At 45.4% G+C, this 25,871-nt stretch overlaps 1 long non-coding RNA gene across 1 annotated transcript; it reads left to right on the plus strand.

Annotated features, from left to right (window-relative positions):
* The first annotated feature begins 378 nt into the window (after positions 1-378).
* LOC133625518 (uncharacterized) lies at positions 379-25,474 on the plus strand. The gene is made up of 3 exons (XR_009818802.1): positions 379-499; positions 764-939; positions 25,313-25,474. It is a non-coding gene; the product is annotated as an uncharacterized LOC133625518 (long non-coding RNA).
* The last annotated feature ends 397 nt before the right edge of the window (positions 25,475-25,871 follow it).

Raw genomic sequence — 25,871 nt, forward strand, 5'->3', positions numbered from 1 at the left:
TAGTTATTGCTCAAAGCAGTGGCGCGCGGTGTTATTTCACTCTGTTACACGCGATTGTTCTGGCTAAAAATAACTACTGAGCATTAGTAGAGGCCAAACCCAGAAGATCAAAATCAGCGAGTGTAAAATGCAAGTCTTTCACGTGAGCCAGCATACTTTGAATGCACTTTTTAAAATAAGGGTGGGGTTTTTTTTGGGGTGGGAATGTGGAGAAAGGTGGCTGAGCAGCTGATAGCTATATTCAGTATGAAAAGGCTCCTTGCTGCCTTCTGTGGGTATTTAAATCACTCCACTACAGCCCACAAATATTTGGTTTGATAAAGGAACTTATCTCTAACATTACTTACCTTGCTTTTTTTCTGTCTGTGGGGAGAGTGAATAGAGTTGTCCTTCACAGCACTCTGGAAAAAACATGAGGACAATTGACACCAAGACTTGTTACCTGTATACCTACCCATGTATCTATATCTCAACTTCACAGACCTCACAACTCTTACAGGTGAGGGTTTTTTATATTTTTTTGTTCACTGGCAGTTCTGCACAGTTAGAAAAACCAGTCTTATTCCAGATGGAGCAGAAATATTTATTTCCAAAAGTCTCAGTCAACAAACAGAACCCCAAACAGAGTTGAAGGAAAGACAATATAAGCACTGATTTCTCCAAAAATACTTCAATCTTTAAAAAGTAAACTGGATCTACATTTGTAATTGCATTATGGATTGTGTAATTCATTGGTCTGAAATTGCTTTTTTTTTTTCCTTAGACTTCTAAGAAGTTGTAATTTTCCAATGACAGTCTCTGCTCATTTATTTTCAACCGAGACCGCTTCAATCTGGAGTTTTCCAGTACAGAGCTCCAATACAAGCTTGAGAGACTGCATGGCTGTACAGGGATGCAGCAAAAGATTGAGAGGAAAAGGGAGCACAAATGTGCCTGCAGGTAAGGCCATATGTGAAATCTCGTCTCACCTTACCCCTGGATCACCAGTGAGGCTGGGGAAAGGGCAAAAATGTAGTTCAGTGCCTTAGAACCCTTATAACCAGAATTATCCTATGACCCAAGGATCATTCTGGACTGGGTGATGAAATCCCTGGATCCCAGACCAAGGGCTATAAACAGAGGAACACAGCTGTAAAGTTGTGCCCAAGTGTGACACATATAAACATATATATATGTGCGTGTTGGAATGGGTAGAGGATGGAGATGTATGTGTCATTGTGTGCTTACTGTTTCCCCCATGGATATGAATGTGTAGTTATATCCATGCAAATAAAGTGGAAGTCTCATGAATGAATGAACTGCACGTAGATGTGCATATGTGAATATAATGTGTGTACATATGTGTGTGTGTGTGTGTGTGTTTATACCCAGCTTATACATCAATACATAGAACCACAGAGTAATTTTGGTTGGGAAAGACCTTTAAGATCAGTACCTCTGATAATGTTTATACAATACTTGCAAACAAGGGAGAGATGGTCTTTTTTTAGCAAACCAAGTGCTGTGTTTCTCCAAGTGTATGAAACCCGACATGTTTTCTCTCACCCTCTCCCAAGGCCTTGCTGGGCTGGGACATTGCTGGGATGCCATTGGTGATGTGTGAGTGAGGGGAAGAAGAGCGGCTCAGTGCTTACCAGCTGTGCGGGGCTGCCGGCCTGAGCAGTGGCAGCTGTCTGTGAGAGATAGCGAGCTGACAGCTCCTTCACGGAGGGTGCAGAGGACCTCACTCGTCCTTGGTGAGGTATGCGGCGAGTGTTGGCTGATATGTCTAAAAATGACCGCGTCCTCTCATCTGAAAGAGGGAGAGATGTGCGTGGTGAGCTATGTGCCAAAGAGGCAAGGACTTGGCCTGGAGTGTCAGTGCTGTGTACCAAGGGCTCTGCTAGGCACTATCTGCACACCCATCTCCCCCAAAGCACACACTCTGAGTCCTCAAATCTTAATAGCATGCTTTTTTAGTTCAAGGAGAAAATGTAGTCATTTCTACCTCTCTGATGGCTGAAATAGACTTTGAGCCTGGATCAGAGTAACAGATTGGGCAGTGACCTGATGCCACCATCCTGCCAGTGGGACACAGAGCCCTCACCCATTCCTGCAACCCTGGACAAAGCCATCATGAAACATGAGAGAGTCAGAGAACATGAAAGAGCTATGCATATTCAACTTAAATCAATTCCCACTTCTTTTGCTCTGTGGCTACCCTCTTGGCCTTCCTTACAGGTAGTTATACCCATTTATCTTTACTTCTCCCCTGGGAGATTATTTTTGGGAATGGAGAGAAGAAGAAGCTACAAGACTTGCCCAAGGAGGTAGCAAGAAGTCTTTGGCATAAGCTGCTGTAGGGCTCAGCATGGCATTGCCGAGATATGGAATATACTCAGCATTCCTCCTACCTTTATTCAAATGCCTCTCATGGAGACAACTGCAGCTGAGGTTGTCCCTGTCTGGGTCATGGAGAAATGGCCATGGAGAAATGGCCACTCTGGGATGAGATGATCTATTAGCAAGACCTCCTGAAGAGTTCACAGAGGGACTGGATGGTTGGAGCTGTCATGAGCTTTTGGATCATACTCAGGTCATGATCTCTCATTCTCACCTGTGTAAAGGTTATATGAGGAGTTGCTTTTGCTTGGTAACAGGGGAATGGGGCTGCAGTGCAGGCCCAGTAAAGAGTTCTTGGACTTTCCCCTGACTCTGAGGCTCAGACCCACCTCTGTCACCAGGGAGAGATTTGTGTCAAAATTAATGACTCTAATGCAGATGGGCCCAGCTTTCAAAGAAAAGGGCAACCCCAAATTTTGGCTAAGAATATTTTTTGCATCACTTTGCTAGGTGTGAGCAGGATGGCCCTCTCCATCTTCCACCATAGAGCTTTACACCTATATGATGCATCTCAGTCCCCCAGGTTAGTCAGGGATGTAATTTCTCTGTTAACACCACAGAAACACGAGAATGTTCTCCTTTTATCTGCAGACTTAGACTGCTGCATTTGGATTTAGTGTGCTATTGGCAATGCTTTCTATTTGAACAATTGGGTGCCCTCTCCACAAATCCAGCTATTGCACAGCCAGGAAAGGGATGATGGACTTTTTAATATGTGCACATTAGAAGCACTGCAGCAATTCTAGCACACTTTGACCTCAAATCTCAGTCTCTAAAGCATCAAATTTTATAACTAACAAAATTAACCAATCTTTTTATTTGTTTTCTGCATTTTGAGTTCAAGTTTTCAGGTTTTTCTCTAAAATACTAAAGGAGATTTACTCCTGTTTACATTTTAAAGCACGGACAGCTGAAGTTACACTCTAACAAGATTCCAGGAGCTGGCGCTTTGAGTAAAATACTGGTTCCTATGGGGACAAACATGCACAAAAAAAACATGAAGATAAGAGCAGAGAGACCCCAGTGAGCTTGTCAGACATTGACCAGTTTGCTGTGGGAAGGTGCCAACCCACAAGGTTTCTTTTGTCTTTGGTTCCAGCTGCTCCTGCACATGCTCTGGTATCTTTACGTAGAAATGAAGCTGGATGCATGAGGCAGCAGTGGGACGCAATACAGCTTTAGCTGCACAGTATTGCCAGAAGTCACTAGGACATCAGGGGAAGAACCAGAAGAAGATATTTCCTTAAAGCTTTTTGGTTTTCTTTTGCTAAGCCACCATGTCAATACAGGATCTCTCTCCCTGATTTCTGCTGTCCACAACTTTAAACCTGCATAAAAAATGAATTACTCATCTGCAGGGGAGACAGTGGCACTGCTGGGACAGATTTAAATAGGCTGAAAGGTTGCAACCACCTGTCACCACCACTTTCCCCCAGGCCGCTCAAGAGACCTCAAACTTTTACCAGACCCTTGGCTTTTTGAGATAAACAGCTCCTTGGAAATGGGGAGCATTTCTGCATCACTGAGAGATTGCTTTTACGGGAGCTGCTGATGATATCTGTTAACACAAGCACCTCTGCTGCAGTGGGCTTCTCCCTTCATTTGAAGTCTGGGAGCACACATTCAAAGGGGCTTACTCTGTAAAAATGGAAAACAAAGTAATTGCCAGTGAAGGTACCACTGGTATAATGCTCTTTCCTTATTACAGCTGTATCCTGTGAGAAGAACATTGCAATGTGTTAAATTAGTTGCAGAACGCTTTGAAGAAGACTTTGTAAAATCTTGTCTGGGAGTCTCTTTCTTTTCTCCTATATTGCTGAATTACCCATTGGAAAGGCAAAAGGGGTCCAATCAGTCTGTAAAACAGAAGCTTTCTATCTTGTGGAAAGTGAGGTTTGGCTTAAGCCTCGCTTGTAGGAGCAATGGGGAGAACTGGAGAAAGTCAGCTGTGCTAGTTTTAAAGCAAAAACTAAACCAAACAGAGATTTGCAGCCTTTCTGGTTGGGAAAATGAACTCAAGCCCTTGGCAGGGCAAGGCTGTGCAGAAAAAAAATATCTTAAAAACTACCTCTAGGAGATGGGACCACTTCCTGGCAAGGCAGTGACGCTGACATGAACATTGCTATGTTTAACCATTTTGGTGCTAAGTGCAAAAGCATATCCTAGAGCTGAGCTGGCAAGGTGTTATCATCCCTTCCCACTTCAGGCTATGAATATTACTGCTGAGCTGATATAGCATGTATTGGCCCCTGGATTGAGAACAGAAATGTGTCCCTCCAGTCAAGAACAAATAATGTAGCTGAAGGAAGTTTTCCAGCCCATGCAGTAGAAAATAGCACAGCCTCAGTGCTGCCTAGTCCTTCATCTGTTAGCTTGAATGAATGAATGGCTCCAGGGCTTCTGTTTTAATGGCAGATGCAATTAGACACCAGGCTTTTGTTGAAACCTTTTCCTTACTGCTGTCTCTATTTGTTTTCTTTTTTAATTTCTTTTTTTCTTTTTTTTTTCTTCTCCCTCTTGACATTTTTTTTTTGCAGAGCACATGCTGTGCTCAACCCTCTGCTCATCACTCATCACAAAACTGCCTGCCTCAGGGGTTGCTTAAACCCACTGACTGCTTTGCAGAAAGCCTGGCTGCTGCACACAGCTTTGCCCGACCAAACAGGCTGCCCCAACCCTCTAAATTGATAATTATAGATAAGAGCAAAAGAAAAACAGTTCATTCCACTTATGAGAAAGCCAAGCTGTCACGTGTGTGCAGCTCACTGCATCCAAGAGGACGTGTCAGGAGTTGTGAGGATGGTGCTGCTGCACAGCATTCCGCGGGAGGGAGGGAGGAACATCCCAGCTGGGGATGCTAAAGCAAAGCCAAAGGGTGTTATGCAGACAGGGCTTAGGGTGATATTTGTTGTCTATGAGGTGGAGGGGATGGAAGTCCAGTTCAAGAACTGTGCTGGGCTCCACTGTTCTGCCTTGATGGGCCAAAGGTCTCTGTTGGCACATTCGGCATCCATCCCAGTGCTGAGTAATGCATCCCACACAGTGCTGATTGACCAGTACTGACTGCAACCCCAGGGATTTAAAACCTGATACTTAAAGAATCTCCTGTAAGCTAAAATAAATGAAAAGAACTCCCAAAAAGCCCATCCTCCCCTCCCATTCTGTGGCTAGCACTGTGGATAAGTGAAGGTTATGGGAAATGCTCCTCCCTGCTGGGGTTTGTCGACAAAATGTCCTTCATGCCAGAGTCTGGCGCCAGATGAATCTGCACATTTCATGAGGGGCTGCAGTGTTAGGACTGTCCATAGGGAGCAGCTGTCGGGGTTTCTTTAGCTCTTCCCTCACCCCACATATATGCAGCTCAGTTTACAGCCTCTCTGCCCCATAAGCTGCACTGCAGGGAGAGCTGTGGGATCTGGAAACTTGCAATGAGGGAAAATCATTCCTCTTATTCTTTTGTGTCCCTATCTTTCTAGACACGGGAGGAAGAGGCAAAGCAAAAAGGAGAAAAAGATTCTTAAATATGTCTAGAAATTCATTCATTTCCTCTTCAGTTAGTGCCCATAAATCACTCAACTGCTCTGTCTCCTGCCAAAGATATTACAGAACTCTTGAACCGTAATTGTATCACATCTGACAGCCAGCTAACAAGTGGAAAACAAATCATGAGCAGACCCCCCTTCCCCTGAGAAAACCCCATTTCTCCAGTAACATATAGCAGCTCCAGCTTACTCTGCTTTCTGTTTAAACTGCTTTAACCTACAGACAAATTATTACCCACCTGTTGGTGTCCACCACCTCTGCTGCTGGCACTCCTTTGCAGCCCAGCTTGCACCACTGACCCCAATGAGCTACAGAGTGCCTGAGTCACCTATTAAAAAAGGAAGCTGCAAGCTCAGCACCAGTCTGCCGTGTCGCCTGGCCAACCACATGTCATCAGCTTTGCTCCCAAAATCAGCTGCCCTGAGCAAACACAGCTGCTAAGCAAAGCCCTTTGTGTCGTCGTGGGTGCCCCACAGCAGTCTGTGAACCAGGGGTTGTATAATGGGGTCTGAGATCACCCTGGGGCTCTCAGATGCCTGGCATGAACCAGAGGGAAAGGGATAGCCCAGTGGTTCAAGTTGTGCCAGTCCCGTCCCTCTCTGTTGTTCACTGAGTGAGGGGTGCTCTGTAGAGCACCGCATCCCAGCCAGCTGCATCTGTCATCCTCCATCACCTGCTCAATGCCTGCCTGACACTTCTTCCCTGCAGATCAACTTTGGGTTTGCCACAACAGTTGCTGGACCTGGTGTGTCCTGTGCCCTGGAGCACAGAACTGTTATAGCATCATAATATCATGGGATCTTTATGATTGGAAAACACCTTTAAGATCATCAAGTCCAACCCCTCCCCTCACCCTGCCAAGCCCACCACTAACCCATGGCCCTCAGCACCTCAGCTACATGGCTTTACAACATCTCCAGGGATGGGGACTCCACCACCTCCCTGGGAAGCCTGGGGCAGTGCCTAAAAACCCTCTCCTAATCTCCAATCTAAACCTCCCCTGGGGCTAATTTTCTCTTGTCCTATTAATTACTGGAGAGAAGACTGACCTCTACCTCATTACAACCTCCTATCAGGGTGTTGTAGAGAGTGATCATGTCTTCCTTTAGCCTCCTCCTGACTAAACATACCACAGGTTCCTCAGCTGCTTCCCATCAGACTTGTTCTCCAAACAAACAAGCTCCAGGCTGTCTGTTTTCTAAGAACTTGGGGCCATTTCTGCTATTCTTCCCTGCCTAGGATGAGTCCTGTGTGACTCCCAATTGGGTGGTCACTACCAGCTCAGTCCTCTGCCTCAGATACTGTGGCTGGACTTGTGTCCCCATTCCCATCTGCTTGTCCCTGGAGTGTGTGTTGATGAGACCTCAGCAACTCACTGTCCCCCTCCTGAAGCTGGAAGCCCGTTCCTGCAGATGGAGACTCCATTTCTAAGTTTCTCTCTTCCTGGATGTGGGATCTGAATGTGCTGAATTACACCTAAACCATCATCCTCCCAGCTTTGCCCCACAGAGAGTGGGTTCCCTGACAAAAGGGGCTCCTAAAAACACCAGCACTGCTCCATGCTTGGGCTGGGGGAATTTGCACACATGGGTAAGCACCCATAAAACCTGACTGGGAAACCAGTGCTGCTGCTTAATCCAGGAGCCTGGCAGCCCATTGGGGATGCTCAGTCAGCGGGGAAAGGTTTAAATCTCTGTATCCAACCTTTGTGCTGGCAGCCCTGCTCCATGGGGAAGCTCTGCCAGAGGAGATGTGTGCCGAAGGTGGTGGGGGAAGGCAGGCTCCTTGCTGCCCCACTTTGGAGGCTACCAAAGGGTGAGTGGTCCTGGGATGCTGCAAGGAAGAGGGTGTGGGGAAGGGATTCCCGAGACAGTGAGGATTTGGGGAGGGGAGAGTATTTCTGGCTATTTCCCATTGGCCTTATGACCCAGTCTTGGGGCTTTAGTGCATATTAAAATATCATGTGCTGTTTTTTCCAAAGGGGAAAAAGGATGGGACAAAGCTACAGAAGGGAGTATCAACAGGATTTTAGGCAGCCTCTAGTAAAGAGGACCAGTGATGCTCTAAAATATCCTGCTTATCCTCACAGGTACACCCTCCTGACCCCCAGATTACACTATGATCCGTTTGCAAACTGTGGAGTTTTCCCTCATTTTCAGTTCTACAAAGCACAACGAGGATTTGAAAGTCAAGCTTTTTCATTTTGCCATGGATTGGCCAATTAAGTGAGAGAGTGGCAACCGTAAACATGTTTGTTTGTTGGGTTTTTTTGTGGTTTTGGTTTTTTTTTTAAAGAATTCATCTCTTTTTTTTCACTATTTTGGTCCAAGTTACCTTTTTGTTGTAACTGCATGGGCTAGGAATTGACCTTTAAAAGTGAGAAATGAGATTTTCAAATGCCCGCCTAGCTAACTCAGGAGTAAGAACATCACTGACTGCAGTTAAATAACTAACAAAATCATACAATTTAACATTACTTTTTTTCTGATTCAAAGAAATGCGAACAGCATCATGTAAAGCGGAACCCTGATTTGGAAGAAGGGTGCATCTCTGGCATAGATCATAAATGTAATGACTAATGCACATTGAAAAAATTTATTAAGTTTTTTCTTTTAAGAGGGTTTGAGAAAGATTTTGTGCTATCTGCAAAGCATATGTCACAATCACTTGAGCAGCTCTGGTGCATAGAGATAATGTGTGAATTCTGGGGTGGGAAATGGGCTAAAAAAACCAATACAACCAGATGAAGGCACTAAACAAACTAATAAAAAAGTTACTAAAGAGCAGTTGTGTTTAAATGAGACTCAAAATACAATTTCATGCTTTAGGAATGTCTACTGAATTATAGTCAGACAACTAACACCTTGCACCTGTATAAAGTTGCATTTACAAATCTGAGGGGATGGGAGGGTAGTGAAGGGAAAAACAGCTACTGAACAGTGTCTTGTTTCCTGTACTTGAGCTTCAAAATCTCTTTATCATTTCAAGATCTCTTTAGCATTTCCATCACCTCTCAAGTGAATCTGATCTTTAGTCACTTATGCAAATATTTTGGATTCCTCAGTGTCAGTTGGACTTTCCTTTGCAGGAGCAACATCACAGTCCCCAGGTAATTTAAACAGCTCTGGAGATATGGGATAATTTAGCCTCAGGCAGAGCTGAGTATCTGCCCTGAGGCAGCTCAGGGCTATTTCTGGGCTCTGCAAAAATCCAGGAATGTGGAGGACTCTATTCCTGGTATCAAAAAGTGCCAAGAAGCTCTGGTGAGAGACAGCTGCAAGTGGCATTGCTGTGTGGGGCTGTGGCTTTCCCTAGTGGGCCAGCTGCTGTGGGACTGTCTTTCCTCAGAAAGAGCCGTCAACATCAGCCGGGTCAGCTCTCCCCATTTTTAGGATACTGAGTGCTTAGAGGAGACAGATGCAGCCCCAGACTGTTTGCTCAGCATCACCTCCTCCCCTGTGTTGCTCTGCTATTTGCAAAGGGTTAATAAAGGCTGAGCAGACATGTTGAATAAATCGCTCCCCCAGGCTGTTTCTGGGTTCTCAGCATCCAGAGGATCCTGTATCGTACCCTGCTCATGCTGCATTCTTCTACCCTACAGCAACACTTTATCTCTTATTTATACAGTTGTTTTTATTTTTGTTTTTTTTTTCACTGAAATGGTGACAAGCAGCCCTGCTTTACACCCAATGAGAGCTGTTTTTATTTCCCTGTTTCTCTCTTTCACCTGTCCCTGAGCGCTGGCTGGCAGCAGGATTATTTTTATCCCTAAGCCCTCTGCCAGACTCCGTGTCCTCTGTGTGATCTGCCTTCTCCCATGGAGCAGCATCTCAGCCCTTGCAGACTGCAAGGCAGGATGACTGTGACAGGAGCTTGCTTCCCTCTAAAATCTCTTTCCCTAGGGGAGGCAAAACCCATCTACTCACCGGAATAACATCTGCCTGGGGAGAGGGCTCCTCTGCGTGCCACAAATACCAGACCTTTTAAGGGAAGCCTTCTCTAACCATCACCAAGAGATACCTGGGGAATGTCTGCACAGGCATGAGCCCTGAGAGCATCACTGGCTGCCCATCCCACTGGGATGCAGAGCGCAGCAGGGATCAGGGCTGTGATGTGCATCTTTAGGCGTATCTTTGCCCTGCCATGGTGCATGCCCTGTCAGGGACATTGCACAGATACCACATGGCTCTGAGGAGCTGTTGAGGCCCTGTCTTTGCTTTCTATTCTTATTATGGTATTTCCATGCTGCTGTCAGCTCTTTATCACTGACAGCCAAGAAAACTCTATAATGTTTTGGAAGAAACAGCCATAGTCTCCCCAAAATTTAACAGTATCCTTTAAAGAGAAAACACCAACCCATTTGTACGTACTGAGTTTTCCTGGAACTTCCATATGTCTCTGAATAAGGCAAATTGCCAGTAAGAATATGGGAGAGGAGAGAAATTGTTGACTTTTTAAAAGAATAAAATGCTAGGTTGTGCAGTACATAACACAGAGGTTCCTGCCACTGTGTTCAGACCCAGACCTGTGAGTTTTGCTGGTGACAAAGAAGGATTTTTATCTCCTAGTAACAGGGTTAGGGCATCATTGCCTGGTTTCTCTTCAAAAGGAAGATTTTGTATCCTGCAAAATCTACCGAAGGGCTGAAAACAGCTTTTGTAGGATGTTCCCACAAACTTCCACTCATGCTGGATCTCTTCGTTGCCACTAGTTGATTATCTACCACTTTGTCTGGATGAGAACACATTTTCATCATTTGTTTGTTCTCATCAAGTGATTTCTTTACCTGAAGTATCAACTCTACCTCTCTTCCCCTAGATCCCAATTTTCTAATCAAATTCTGAATCTACTTCACATATTTTCCACCAAAGATTTGAGTGAAAACTGGAGACCTGGAGGGAACTAGGGAAAGTTAAAGAGTTTCTGTTATTCTCTCAACAATCAAAAAGATGAACATCTCAGAAGAGATGTTAACCACCATTAAATGCACAAGCAGAAAAATGCTGCTTTCAGCTCAGGTTGTTGGGGTTAAGCCCTTCACACAGTGACTAAGAGGTAGCACTGGGACCTGGACCTGGAGTCCAGCCTCTGTTCTGCTGGCCTTGACCCAGACCTTAGAGCTAAAAGTCTTAAGAAAACAGATAATCAGGTATACACACACTCACTCTCACACACATAGGGATTGGTTTCTGCTCTTAGAGAGTTATTTTCCATACTTGAGCACAAATAGAGAGTAGTATGGCCATATTAATGCTGCTAGCCCAACAGGCTTCTGAAGGCCTTTATTTGGCTCAGGTTCATGAACATATTTCTCAGCCCTCCCTGGTAACTGAGATAGGAGGGAGGGAAATAAATTCCTTCCTGAACTAATCCTGCTCTGCCTGCTTTTCACGAAGGATTTAAGATGAAGCAAAGCTATTTTCCCTCCAATAGTCCACATTTTTCTTCCTACCGCCTCCTAGTCCTGAACACAGCTGTGATCTGGAAGATGTCCCCTCTACCCTCAGCATCCATCCAGATCAACCAGAACCTGTACAGATTAATTCCCCTATTGCTGGTCACAATGACCAGAGTCATGGTAAACAGCAAGTTTTTTGAGGAGAGAGTAGACAATCTAGCCCCACGAATTTAAGCTTCAAAACTTCAATTTTTCACGACAGAGGAGAGGCACACATGTACAATGCTCTGTTTCTTCCTTAAACACGCTCAAGCACCCAAGCAGACAGTGCTGAACCAGACTGAAGGCACCATATTCTGCAGCAGAGTGGGATTTATAAAGCTCTGGGTCAACAAAATAAAATCCATGGCTTTCCATGAGCTGCAACGCTGCTTTCATAGCACAAGGCACTAAGCATCCTCATTTCCCCTGTGTTTTAGCACCCGTCTGAGGTTCATATTCATGCAACACTTCACCCCGCTCTAATCTACCCCCGAATTACTTACAGGGAGATCTCAGTAGTCCCAACAGCTGTGTCACAGTGTAGACAGCCCCAGTAGAAAATCTATGTGAAACTCCCGTCTGGGCAACCCTTAGTGTATCCCACCAGGAGCTCTGCTCTGCTCCCCACAGGCTCGGTCCTGCTCACTGCCTCCCAGGGGTCTCTGGCAGCTGGTTTTATCACCCAACACTGGGCTATGTTGAGAGGATGAACCACTTGGTCTATTTTTAGGGAAGAGTGAAATTGCTCTTCCACCAGGCTGAGTCAATCATGAGTTTTAGGATTCCTACATGGAGGCTGGGAAAGTCTGTGGGCCTGGCTTATTTTCAGTACTTATTCGTTCAAAATACCCTGGGTGTAATGCAGTATGGGACAGGAAAGTTGTGCAATGGGAAAGAGGCATTTCCCTGACCCACTGTCATGTCCTCAGGCTGTGATCTGCACAGTCTGGCCCCTTGCACCTCTGGTCACAGCCAAAGTTTTAAGGGAAAAGCTGGAAAGGTGACAGGAATTAATTACGTTTGCTGGTTCTGTTTCCTCACCAGTTCCAGTATTTTAGAGCCAAGAAAGAAAAAACCCTAATTTAGGAAAGTGAGGGGAAGTGTGTATGACAAGGACAACCGAGCTGTCTGCTTTATGGTCAACTGAGAATCATCCCTATGCTTGTATTCCTTCTCTTTGCAATGTAGTGCCAGAGGGAGCTGCTCTGTGTGGTGTTTTGAGAGGAATAACAATAAAGAACTCAGCACCAGGGAGCACTCGATGCCCTCCAAGCTCAGCTGGGCAATGAGTGCTGCTTTTACCATTTTAGTAGTGGGTAGAGCTGTGTGCCAGAGCTGAGGACCCTGGCCTGGCCACGTTGATTTACAAATACAAACATAACCAGTGGCCCTGGGGCTTATTTTAACAGTTCACCTTTATCAGACTGAGATACAGATATGGCTGAGACACCTTGTAAAGTTTGAATCACATCCAGCTATTCTCTCCTTATAGATTACTTTTCTGAATGAGTTGAGTAAAACATCACATGACAAGGTTTGAGTATCAATGCTTGAGTATAAATCATCACATGACAATGACAGGAGATGTAGACTGCCAAGGACATGACCACAAGTAAACATCACCTGAGATAAAACCCTCAGAAGGACTTAGGATCATAAAACATAAGGTGAAGGCTGCAAGAGACACATACCCACCCTGCTTGTACCCTCCCAGGCCATGCCCAAGGCCCACAGCACTCAGTGCTAGACAGTCAGGGACTGTAGTGATGGGGAGATGCAGGGATGTGAACTGTGACCAGGTGGTCTCAGGGCAAAAATTTTACCTAGTTTATCTTCCAGCCAAGAAGCTGTCTTAGCCTTCCTATGCCCAAATGCACTGTCAGAAATGCAGGGTAGAGGTACTTCCGTAAGGTGTTTCAGCCTCTCTGCAATCTGTTTGTACACTGAGCAGCACAGGGACATCTCTGTTTCGGCTGAGCTCTTTGGTCAGTAAAAATCTCAGCAGCATTGTGCTGAGTAGGTGAAGCACAATCCTGGTCCCCAAAGAAGCCCCATGCTCTTTGCTCCAAAGTTCCCTAAGCAACTCATCACTGGTGACTTTCCAATTTGAGATGTTTAAGTTTTTTTGGTACTCTCCTCTTGAATATCTTTGCTGGAGTTTTACAAGGGTGTTTGGAGGCACTGCTGTCCTTTCTTTTCCCTATGGATGTGCAGGTATCACTCCATGGAGAGAATGCTACACATTAAACAGGCTGCAGTTCAGCGTGTGGTGAGGTTTCCTCGCTAACATCACATAAATCACACCACATCAGCTGCAGATCACCATCAGCTTTCACTGGGGCTCCTGGAAGTGCCCAGCTCCTCCCTACCATACCTCAGTTTCTTCTTTACTGTAAGAGTGAGGGAGCCTTGGCACAGGCTGCCCTGGGAGGGTGTGGAGTCTCCTTCTCTGGACGTTTCCAAACCCACCTGGGAATGTTCCTGTGCCTCTTGATCAAGGGGAACCTGCTTTAGCAGGGGGTTGGGCTGCAAGATCTTAAGAAGTCCCTTCCAACTCAGATGATTCCATGATCCTATGATCATACAATCATCCAGTCTCCTGCTACCTGAGTTAAGCCTGGTGCCCAGGAAGACCATCACCTCTCCTTCTGAAGTGGTCTCTGTGTTATTTGTTTCTTCCTCCCATGAATGAGGATCAGAGGAAAGTGGTAAATAAGAATGGGCTGAAATTTAAGCACCTGGATTTGGGGGAAAATACAGCCAGCCTTGTTACTGCTGAGGGGAAAATCTCATGTTGTGAGTGATGACTGTGGGTGAGGCAGCACTAAGCAGCCCACAGTGGTGTGTGCTGAGTGTTTCCCACGATGTGAAGCATGAAAGAGGGAGATGTTGTAAGGAGAGTGATAGATGGGTCTGTGGTTGCCAGCCAGGCTGTGAGTCAGGGGGCCGTGAGTGGCAGGGGCTATCAGCAAACACACACCTTCTCAGGTGGTGTGAAGTGAGTGGCAAGGGTGTCAGTAAACACAGTGACAGGCCGGGGATGGATGTATCATTTATTCTGTACAGGTGGAGGGACATAAGTCATAAGGTAAAAGGCAGTCATCTGCTCAGTCAGCAGCTCATGACAGGCACGTGTGTGTTTATCCTGTGGTGTGAATGTGCCTGGTAGGCACACACTAGGGTGCAGGGCATTTGTGTTCTGAGGGCAGCCCTGAGCCCTCAGCTGAGATGAAATGGCTCTTGCTGAGAGCCAAGACAAGAGCTCTGCAGGGGAAATGGTTTTTTTTTAGGTTAGATCGGGTGGAAGCAGAGACTAGGGCTTGCAGGAACAGACACCCAGGTGAGACTAGCCTGGCTGTTTTGTTTTTGTCAGAGCTCAGACAGGTGTGAGCAGAGCCTGTTCACTACCCTTGCCCTCCATAACCACCTGCATGCTCCCACTGTAGCCCCAAAAAGGTGTCTGTGATCCCAACATCCCCTACTAGCTGTCACAGGGAATGAATGAGGACAGACAGATGGCGTTTTATTCCGCCCAGGAAAAAATCTGGGGTGTTCTAGTTAAGGGGGCAGATGGGATCCTATGTTTTAACAACTCAAATTCCCTCCTGACTGGATCACAGAGGCACAAAACACTTAGAGCTGGGCAGAGGCCACTTACAGGAGTCTTGACATTCAACTCCTGCTTGCCATGCTTATGAAAAGCAGCTACTGAAAGAAAAATGAGCTTTTAAAGATTATTTCGAGGCAGGAGCCTCTATCATTTCAAGTGCCAGAGCTGCCTTGAACTCAGAACCCTTTGTAGCACAGAGGGTTCTTTTCAATCAGTATTTTCCCCCCACCTTTCAGATCTTTTCAGTTCAACAGTGATGTTCTCACAAACCTATCTGCTGAATAGGAGGGAGAATGCTGGAGATCCTTGTCATGGAGAAGTGGAGGGTCACAGTCTTGTTTCCCTGCTGTGCAGCAGCATCCTGCAGAGATCAGTTTTGGGAGCTAAGCGGGACAGGTTTGCTGTCACTAGATGGCAATGCACTCCCTCGCAGGAGAAAGTTTGGGGAAAACCCATCCCCTGCCAGGCAAGCTTTGCAACCAAAGCTGGATCTCTGCACACAGGATGGGGGACTCTACCATTTTCTTCCCTCTCCTTCACCTCCTTTCTTTGAAAACTCCCTGTGGGTAGTGGTTGAAACGAATACAGAATAGAAAGAGGGAGGGGGAGGAGGGAATAAAATGCATTTTAGAAGCTGTCTGGATGGTTTGTAATTTGCAGTCACATCAGGTTCGCATTTCATCTTTGCACTCACTGAGGTAACATCCTCGTGTGCCCTTCAGCTGAAATCACTGAATAAAGGAGCTATATTAATTCATACATGCACAAGCATATGTATGTGTGTGAGCTGAGGGAATGGCATGCTCGCACGCATGCCTCTCCTCTTTCTTGGCCATAATTTTCCTCTCTCTCGTTGCCAAAATTCATCTAGAAGTTGTTAATTTTTAAACTCAGAGTACTCAGGAGACTCTACCTGCAGCAGATTAGCTGATGCCTTCTTCTCTTTAATATTAAAGGATTCAAGCTTTCAACCATTTCCCTTTGGGGAAAATTGTTCCTTGATTTACCATCTTCCTTCCTAGGAAGTATTTTGTTATATTGTGTAAGTCTTCCACTGCTCAATTTAATCTCATTACTGCTAACTATAGCTGCTTGACCCTCTTTAATTAATGACTTGGTGACCTCTCCGGTGGCAACTTCCTCCAGATGACCTGGTATCGCCAGTGTGGCAGGGAGGTAGTCCACTTGGTTTAATTGCCTGAAAATGTGCTTTTCTGAGGGGTGTAGCAGCCTTCCCCTTTGAGCAATGCTCGGGACTCCAGCAGTGTCTCAGAGTGTCTGGAAGGAGGTACAACAATTGGTGCTTTGACTTCATTTGTAGTTATTAGTTTCTGAATGGTTGCATGGACATGTGTTTGATGATAAGTCAGCGGAATTGTCTTTAACACTGCTGAGCTGTTGTCCTCCGTATCACAAAATCACAGAATGGTGGGGGTTGGAAGAAACCTCTAGAACTTGTCCAGTCCAGCCCCCTGCTAAAGCAGGTTCCCTTTGAACAGGGGGAACAGGAACTCATCCAGGTAGGTTTGGAAACCTCCTGAGAAGGAGACTCCACATCCTCCCTGGGCAGCCTGTGCCAGAGCTCCCTCACCTGAACAGCAAAGAAGTTTCTCCTTCTATTCAAGTGGAACTTCTTGTGTTCCAGCTTATGCCCATTACTCCTTGTCCTGTCTCTGGACAGACCAGATAAAGACTGGCCCCTTCCTCTCCACATCTGCCCTTTAGGTATTTATAAGTGTTGAAAATGTCTTCTCTCAGCCTTCTCTTCAGACTAAATAGCCCAAGTTCCCACAGCCTTTCCTTGTAAGAGAGATGTTCCAGTTCCCTCTGCACTGGACTCTCTCCAGCAATTCCCTGTGCCTCTTGAGTTGGGGAGCCCAGAACTGGACACAAGACTCCAGATGAGGCCTCACCAGGGCAGAACAGAGAGGGAGCAGAACCTCCCTCGACCTGCTGCCCACACTCTTGATGCATCCCGGGATACCATTGGCCTTCTTGGCCACGAGGGTACGTTGCTGGCTCATGGTTAATTTGTTATCAACTGGGACTCCCAGGTCTCTCTCTGCAGAGCTGCTTTCCAGCAGGCCGCCCCTAGTCTGTCCTGGTGCAAGGGATTGTTCCTTCTCAGATGCAGGACTCTGCACTTGTCCTTGTTGAACCTCATGAGGTTTCTCTCTGCCCAACTCTCAAGCTGGTCAAGATGTCATTAAACGGCAGCATGGCATCCAAGACCTAAGAACCATGCTGTTCTTAACTTTACAATGTTGTGTGGCCTCAAACCACTTGACACTTTGCCTTCACCACATCTCAGACCACTGCATTGGCTGTGTGTCCCCTCCCTGGAAAGGGCTGTAGGGTTTCCCCAGGGTGATGGTGAGGTGACTTCTCTTGAAGAACTGCCCTGGTCACTGCTGAAGTTCATGAGGCACTGATATGTCTTTTGCTCCATGGGAGTGACCAAGCAGATCACAATTATAGTCCCAGATATATCTTGTCTCAGATATATCTTGTCTCAGAGGAGATAGGGACAACTTGTCCAAGGCCTTTTTTCGGAAACGTTACGTCTCCTGTCTCTGAGAAAATCTAGCATGTACCTCAGAGGCTGCTGTCGTGTTCCCAGCTCCCTGGCTGCTATTGCCTCCCTAGAAGGACCCCACAACACACAAAACCCAATGCTACCGGAGAAGCCATGCAGGAGATGACACAAAGTCTTTGCTATTGCAAGGCTTTTGAGTCAGGGGCTGGAGAGTGATGTAAGGCTCTAAGATAGACCATGATTCATCATATGCCAGCCAGGGGAAAAGATATTCCTTGTGCTGTAAAAGGCACACTGCAGCTAAAGCTCTGATTGTGTTTAGCAAGATAGCACAGTGACTTCATGTGCTTTGATATTAAAAGAACACCCCAGCAACACTGTGGAAACTTCAAATCCTCCATTTGTCTGTATGCTCATTTAAGAGACTCCTTTTCCCATGCAGCTGGGTAATCAGTGTCTCAAAACCAAGAAGAGTGTGATTTTTTTTTCCTCTTTCTTGTGGGAAAGAAAAGAAAGAAATGGAAAGAGAGCAAATCCTATATAGCTGGGATACAGTATCCTTAGATCCCTCATACGGGCCCAAAACAGACAGGATGGTCTCCTCAGTCTGAAATCCCCTCATTACGTGATTGTTGGAGGGTTGTTTCTCTCTGCCTCAAATTTACAAAACCTTCCTGATGGTGAGTTTTGGTAGAATTCAACTTTTTCCCATACAAAGCTTCAGCTTGGATCTCTCATAGATGCCTCGCCTTGAAATATCCCTGACCTGCTTTAGTCCTAATGATATCATAGCATTAGGGGTCACTTACGTGTCCTATCTTAAGCCAAGGATGACTGTGTCTGATACACCAACACTGCCAAGTTCAAAAAGGAGTCCAGCCAAGACTCATCAGTTAGGTACAAAGGAACCTCTCCCTTTTCCTATCCTCAAGCCTGAAATGCAGGGAGACATTACTCATCCCAAACTAAACATGGATGTACTTCTGCCTTGGCATTTAATACCAGCTATTTTTAAATGCTGGGATAACAGCATAGGGAGAGTTAGCATGGCTCTATGGACTCATCATTGGCCCAGATCCCAGCTGTGCCGGGATTGTACGGCCCACTGTGATGCGATTGCTCAGGGTTGGAAAGCAGCAGTGGTGGAGTCATCTGCTCTGCAGTCCCTATTCTTGGCCGCTCTCTTGCATGGCCAGTCCTGGGCAGTGTCCATGTAATCCTGAGCCAGAATCACCCAGTCAATCTCTGCTACAGGTTTATGTGGGAAATACAATTTTGGGCAAGGATCAAGTAGACTCTTCCCAGTTGTAACTCTAGAGCTGGCAGTGGAATAGCAATGATGATTGGTAACCAAAATAACTCCAACTCACAGCTTCTGCCTGTAGCTGAGTCATCGGCTCTATCCGGTGCTGAGGAGAGGATTGCCAGCCTGTCCTTGGACAGCTTCCCTTCCTGCATGGGGAAAACAGCAGGCAAACAGGTCAAGTCCCAGAAACAGAGAGAAACTCCAGCTCCAGTGTGGGGAAGGCAACTGCACCAGAAGTTTTGCAGAGGCAAAGGAGGCATTGCTTCACACCTCAAATACTGTGTTCAGAGTTGGGCCCCTCACTCCCAGAGGGACACTGAGGGGTTGGAGTGTGTCCAGAGCTGGGCACTGGAGCTGGGGAAGGGTCTGGAGAACAAATCTGATGGAGAGCAGCTGAGGGAATGCGGGTGTTTAGTCTGGAGAAGAGGAGGCTGAGGGGAGATGGGATCACTCTCTACAACTCCCTGACAGGAGGTTGTAGCAAGGTAAGGGTCGGTCTTCTCTCCAGTAATGAAGGATATGACAAGGTGAAGTAGCCTCAAGTTGCCCCAGGGGAGGTTTAGATTGGAGCTGAGGAAGAACTTTTTCCCTGAGAGGGTTGTCAGCCTCTGTGCCAGGCTGCCCAGGGAGGTGGTGGAGTCCCCATCCCTGGAGTTACTGCAAAGCCGTGTAGCTGAGCTGCTGAAGGCCATGGGTTAGTGGTGGGCTTGGCAGGGTGAGGGGAGGGGTTGGACTCTTAATGGTCTTTTCCAACTGAAATGATTCTATGATTCCATGTATTGTCTGTGGTTTGGACTTTTCTTTTGTTGACCTAACCCAGGCTTGGTTTGCTCTGTCCTCTCCAAGGACAGTGCTTCACAGCTTTTTGGGCTCCCACCTGTTTCCAGAACTAAGTGGTATTTTCTCTACTCATTCTTGGTTTTAAGGCCACCATTGCTGCTCCAGGGTTAGATTTATCCAACCATATCCTTTACCTCCTCTCAGAATGATTTCAGTGTCTCAGTAATGATATGTCTTGCCCTTTGCTGCACTCCCCATGACAGGGAGTACTGGGCAGCCCTCATGTCCAGGAATTGGCATCAGCGGATGATGAAGCACCGCCATGAAGCCCAAACACTTACAAGGATGACTCTCGACACCCAAAGAAAATAAACTTCTTTGAGTTTTCAAAGAGCACCTACTAACCTTTGCAGGAGAATCCTTCCACTTGCTGGTGCCAGGACTCCATTGTGCCTTCCTCTGGATACTCTGAAGAGAGGAAGAGAAGGATGGGTTTTTATGGGGTTTGATCTCCATGCTCAGGGGTTGGATTGTTGTCAAGAATCTGACATCAGCCTCCTTCTTCCTCAAAATGCCACTGGAAGATGGTGTCTTGAGTGGAGAAAAATGTAAAGTCTGACACTGTTGAGTGGCTTTTGGAGTGTCAAAGCTGGTCAGAGGTCCCTTGAGATTCCTCACTGAAGCATTGATGGTAGGGATGGGAAGATTCTCCATGGTCTTGCTCCAGGATATATCACTGTGATGGCTTTGAGATGGGGCATGTTTTTTCCCCAGTGGACTAACATTAGTCTGTGATAGATATTTTCTTTCCATGAGCTAAAAAAACCCAAACAAATATAAAAATAGACTCATATATAACTTCAATTGTAAATCACCTGAAGTTCTTATTTCCTGATTTTCTACTCTGAGCACCTTGTCTGTTGACTTTCAAGATCCTTGGGATGAAAGAATGTTCCATCATTTTCTGCTCTGTGTTCCCTTGAGTGTCAGGGACATGGCTTAAACACACTCTACCCCTTTTGAAGTGTGAGAGAAGTTTCATTCTTTCTTGTTTCCTGTGCATACTAATCTGTCCATGGTCATATAATGAAGCCTTGGAGTAGAGAAAATAGGATCACTGTCTGTCTTTCACCTTGGATCTTTGTCTTATCCCCATTTCCATTCTCTTCCTCTAGGACACCGTGTTTCCAAACAGTCAGGAAATCCTTCTCTGTATCATTTCATAGGAAAACTCCTGTTTTATAAATCTTAACACTCATCTTACAAACCGGGACTGAAAATAAAAATGTTCAGTTTCTGCCCTTTAAAAATGAGGTGTAATTCATCTTTCTCTGTTCAGTGGGAATCAACCCTGGCTTCAACAGGGAAATTGGATGAAGTCCAAAGTATCTGGCTTCGATTATTATTTCAGGTTATGAAAGGCCTTTATCACAAAGCAGTACACTACATACAAATACAGAGCCAAGAACTCCACCTTATGCCAAAGAGTTCACAATCTAAATGTGTTATAAAGGACGCTGGTAGGTGGGACATGCACCTTTGCACTGTGAGAACAGCAGTCACAGGTCCTAGTGAGTGGGAAATTCAGTTTAAAGTGCTGAAATGTAGACATCTAAATGTAACTACCTAGAAAAACCTGCTCATGAACTTGATATCTAAGTCCTATTATAGTCAAAAGTGCCAAGAAAGTAATTTCTGCACCTTAGGGTAGACAGATTTGTAGGTGCTTAGTGTCATTTGCAACACATAGGTTAACCCCAAAAGCCTTCAGCCGCTGGTGCAGGAGGGCAGGGATTCCTCAATGCCATATCTGTCAGCTCAGTGTAGCTGTCTGGTGCCTTAATGACTTTGTAAGCTTTTGCCTCAGGCTGGATCTTTCCCGTATTTCCTAATCAGTGCTAAATCCTCTGCCAGGTCCTACACCTCTTGATAGTCTTCCCTAAGCTCTACTCCTGCAATTTATTCACTATAGAGCAATCTGAATGTTATATATGAAGCTTTCATCCCATTCTGGAGCATCTTATATGAGTCAATTCATCTGTACATCCTAAAGAGTATTGGATCTGACCTGCCCTGAGATGTCATCAGAACAGCATTACATTCTGAAAAACATTGCTAGTTTTTGATTGTGTCTAATTGTCAAGAACTGCAGCATTATGTTTTTAGGACATTCTCCGGTCTGAGCCTTTGACTCTCACCTTGGGATGCTCTTGCTTAGACATGTTGATTTCACAGTCCAGAATGCCCTGGTACCTGTAAGGAAGATAGGAGATAGCATCTTAATCTCTTTTTAGCTTGAATGTAATTTTCCACGTACTAGACCGGGCTCTTTCTGCCTTTTCCTACCTTCTGGAAAATATCAAACGCAATAGACCTCAAAAGCAATCTTGAAGAGTGAGAGAGACGTGAAGATCCCCTATAAAGGTCTGGTTTTAGCTCTAATGGATTAGTTCAGTGACGTGCTACTGGGTCCAGCCTGAGCTCTCTGCTCTCAGGCTCTGTGCAGATGCGTCCCTCGAGCACCCAATCTCCCATTTGCAGGAAGATGTGCTGGGGAAGTTATATTAGCTGAATGTGGCCAAGGAGGCCAGTGACATCCTGGAGTGTGTGAGAAGACCTGGGGTGAGTAGGTTGAGAGAGATTCTCCTCCCCTTCTACTCTGCCCTTGTGAGACTGCATCTGGAATATTGTGTCCAGTTCTGGGCCCCTCAGTTCAAGAAGGACAGGGAGCTGCTAGAGAGAGTTCAGCACAGGGCCACAAAGATGATGAAGGGAGTGGAGCATCTCCCTTATGATGAAAGGCTGAGGAAGCTGGGGCTCTTCAGCTTGGAGAACAGATTACTGAGGGGTGATCTCATTAAAGTTTACAAGTACATAAAGGGTGGGTGTCGGGAGGATGCAGCCAGGTTGTTCTCAATGAAGTCCAATGATAGGACAAGGGGCAGTGGGTACAAGCTAAAACATAAGGGGTTCCAAAGAAACATAAGGAAGAATTTCTTCCCTGTAGGGGTGAGGGAGCACTGGAACAGGCTGCCCAGATGGATCGTTGAGTCTCCTTACCTGGGGTCATTCAAAATCCACCTTTGATGAGTTCCTGTGTGACTTACTGTAGGTGGCCTGCTCTGGCAGGGGGATTGGACTGAATGATCTTTCGAGGCCCCTTCCAACCCTTAAGATTCTGTGATTCTGTGATTATTACACTCTGCTGATATGTAGCTTGTAGCTGAGGTCAGATTGTCCAGAAGGTCAATGCATTGTTTATTTATTCAACTTTAGCCTAAAGAATCTATCACATCAGTACCTGACCTAACATAACACATGATGAGTGAGAATTTCCTTCTCTTCCTTGCTGTGGGGAGTGTACTTTCAATTTTCTCCAAAGACCCTGCCAGATAGATGAGTATTTACAGTGAATACTGACCATACTTGAGATATTCACAGCTAAACTGTCCCAAGGGGAAGTTCAAGAGACAGTCTTGACAGCTGCTCTTTCACTTTTATGTTGAGGGGAACGCACTTCAGGTTCTGTTGCTAATCTTAATCGTCTCACTCTTGGCAACATTGTGGTCTGATCTGAGTTTCAAGTTGTAACCAGAAGAGAAATTAGGCCCTTAAAGGGCTTGGGCTGAAATGTGACTCTCCCTTGAACACTTTAGTTTAAAAATAGTTGAGGGAAACCGGGAGGGGATGAGATGTCTCCTCGTCATCTCATCTCTCCAGCACCTGCTGGTTTCCCTTGTGGCACCTTACAGACTATTAAGATTAAAAGCTTTAATTACCCATCTGGGAATGCTCCAGTCACTGCGGTCAAGGTCAAATTCCTTGTGTCATTGTATTTGGGAAAGTTTGTTGAATGTGCCTGGCTTTTAAACCAGGACTTGTCTTCCTGGACTTAATAATACATTGGTAATATGTAACAGCCAAGAGCACTATGGTAGAAAAGCCTCCAGCTTGAGACCTGACACTCTGGGATGTTGTACTTGGGAAAGACTTTACCTGAGTGAGATTTGTTTGTTAAAGGAGATGAGGAAGAAACAATCCACCCTGGTAACCCCTCAGATCTAAGATGAACTGCAACTGCAGATTAACTACCCACCTGGCAACCAGTTGAGAGACAGACACAGATTTTCTCAGAACTACTCCGGACTCTGGACTGCTCCTTGGAGAATGGCACAGAACAGGAAAGGACTGAGCTGGCATCAGCTTCTCAGCTTTTTCCATGTTCTCTGTCTGCTGGCACTGAAGGGAAAGATCAAAGGTTATGGTGCTGGATGTGAAAAGAGGCCAAGAATTAGTGCAGCCATCTGCACTCATGGGACTGGTGCATCAGTAAAGGGCTGTGGAACAAATGCTGTCGCCACTGATATATCTGCAAACCTCATCACATAAATTCACATTTGAAAAAAAAAACAGGGTGAAGGAAGACACAATTTTAATTAAGTTACACCTAATGTAAGAAAAGAGTCTTTTTCACCTCTGCCTACCATTTTTCTCATTCTCTTAGATCAACCAGTTCATCTCTGAGACAGAGAGGGAAAGCACCTGAAAAACAATTAGCTTTAAATAATTCAAAAATTATTTGATGGAAATCTTGTATGTGCATCATTGGTTAAAATGTTCTTATATTTCCAGCACTGCATAGATCTGAACCAGCTCTGAATTCAGGCATCAACTGGAGAATTAAGCACCTCTTGGCCTCTTCTGCCAAAAAATGTTCTTGTTTTCCAAGCTTCAGAAATCTCAGAAGTCTCAGGCACTGGGTATGCAATGACTGATCTGACACTTGGAAGTACATTAGGTCATCTGGGGTTCATTTTCTGAATTTAGACAGAGCTCTAGGGACCTAATCATTATGTGTAATTGCTCTTTAATTAATGACACAGACACTCGGGCTATGGGATTATTAGATACTTGTACACAGATTTGGAAAGTGGTTGTTTTAAAAGCCATGTTACTTGAAAAACACATTTCATATATGAATTCTATTGCACTGGCCTGAGTGTTGGGCTGTGCCCAGAGCTGTTGTCCACCCATGTTTGAGTGTTCACTTCCAGATTCACTCAAAAGGGGCAGATTTTTGGAGGGAAAGGTGTGTCATGCAGCAGTTTATGAATCTCTGCCTCCCTTCTCATGCCTTTAAGACACCTGAAATCAAGACATTTGAAATCAAGGTAGATATATTTCTCACTAGTTGCTTTAGAAATTGTTTTTGTTCTCCAGGTCATTTCCCATGATGTTAGAGAGGAGATAGATTCGTTAGATCACAGGCTTCTATCATCTCCCACAGTCCAGAGATTGTTTCCCATTTACGAGGTAGTGTCTAATGCTAAACTAACATTAAACAATTCCAGGTGAACAGCCCTTGAGGGATTCATTCTATGGCATAATGAGCCTGTTATGAAGGAAATGTTCCCTGATTTTCCATTTATACCTCTCCTTTCCCTTAAATACAGTACAAGTAGTTGATGGAAATACTCGTCAGCCCACCCTGAATGGTTCCCGCAATCAGCACAGCATCCCCTAGTTGCTAAGACTTTACAGAGTTTTTCTGATATTAATTCATTCCATCTTCTATCATCTGGGAGGGTTTTGGTGTAAAATCACTTACATACTAGAGTGGTTTCCTCCACCTGAGATCTGCCATTTGAAAGTCTCCTTGGGGCTCTTCAGTACTATGCTTGTGACTCCTTCCTCTCCCCCTTCTTTACAAAACAGGAGGCAAAGTCCCTTGGCAAAGCTGCAATTAAATATTAAAAGCTGATGTTCAAATGGAGATGGTGTGAATCAGAGAGCTGGCACTGAAGAGCGAGGAAGATGAAGCCTTCTCCCTGCTTCTCCTAGTCTGTTGCTTGTTATTGAGGTCTCATTCTTCTTCATAAATACACCCGGTAAGTTCAAATCCCACCTGGGTCATCTAGACCCAAAGCTAGATACTGATTGAAGTGAAAATCTACTGGAATCCATCTCCCTACTTTCTTTCAGGTGAGCAGAAATGAGCTGCTCTGCACATGGATTTTTAAATGGATGTTTCTGGCACAGGTCACAAATTCACCCTTCAAACCAGTGAGTTTTTTCAGCTCAGCTTGTGGTTCCTCTGTGCTTGTATCTTTGCTGAGGAGATTTTCCATGAGCTGAGGAGAGAGCATCTCTCCTGGATGTTAATGGCTCTAAGGAATCCATTGCTCCTCCTGGCAAAAACAAAAGCTGTACCAGGCCTTAAGTGAGGCAGGATCCGGGTGAAATGAATTGAAATACTTCACTCTTAGGGTCAAGA

The sequence above is a fragment of the Colius striatus genome, chromosome 5, assembly GCF_028858725.1.
Source record: "Colius striatus isolate bColStr4 chromosome 5, bColStr4.1.hap1, whole genome shotgun sequence".
In the NCBI taxonomy this organism is placed as follows: Eukaryota; Metazoa; Chordata; class Aves; order Coliiformes; family Coliidae; genus Colius; species Colius striatus.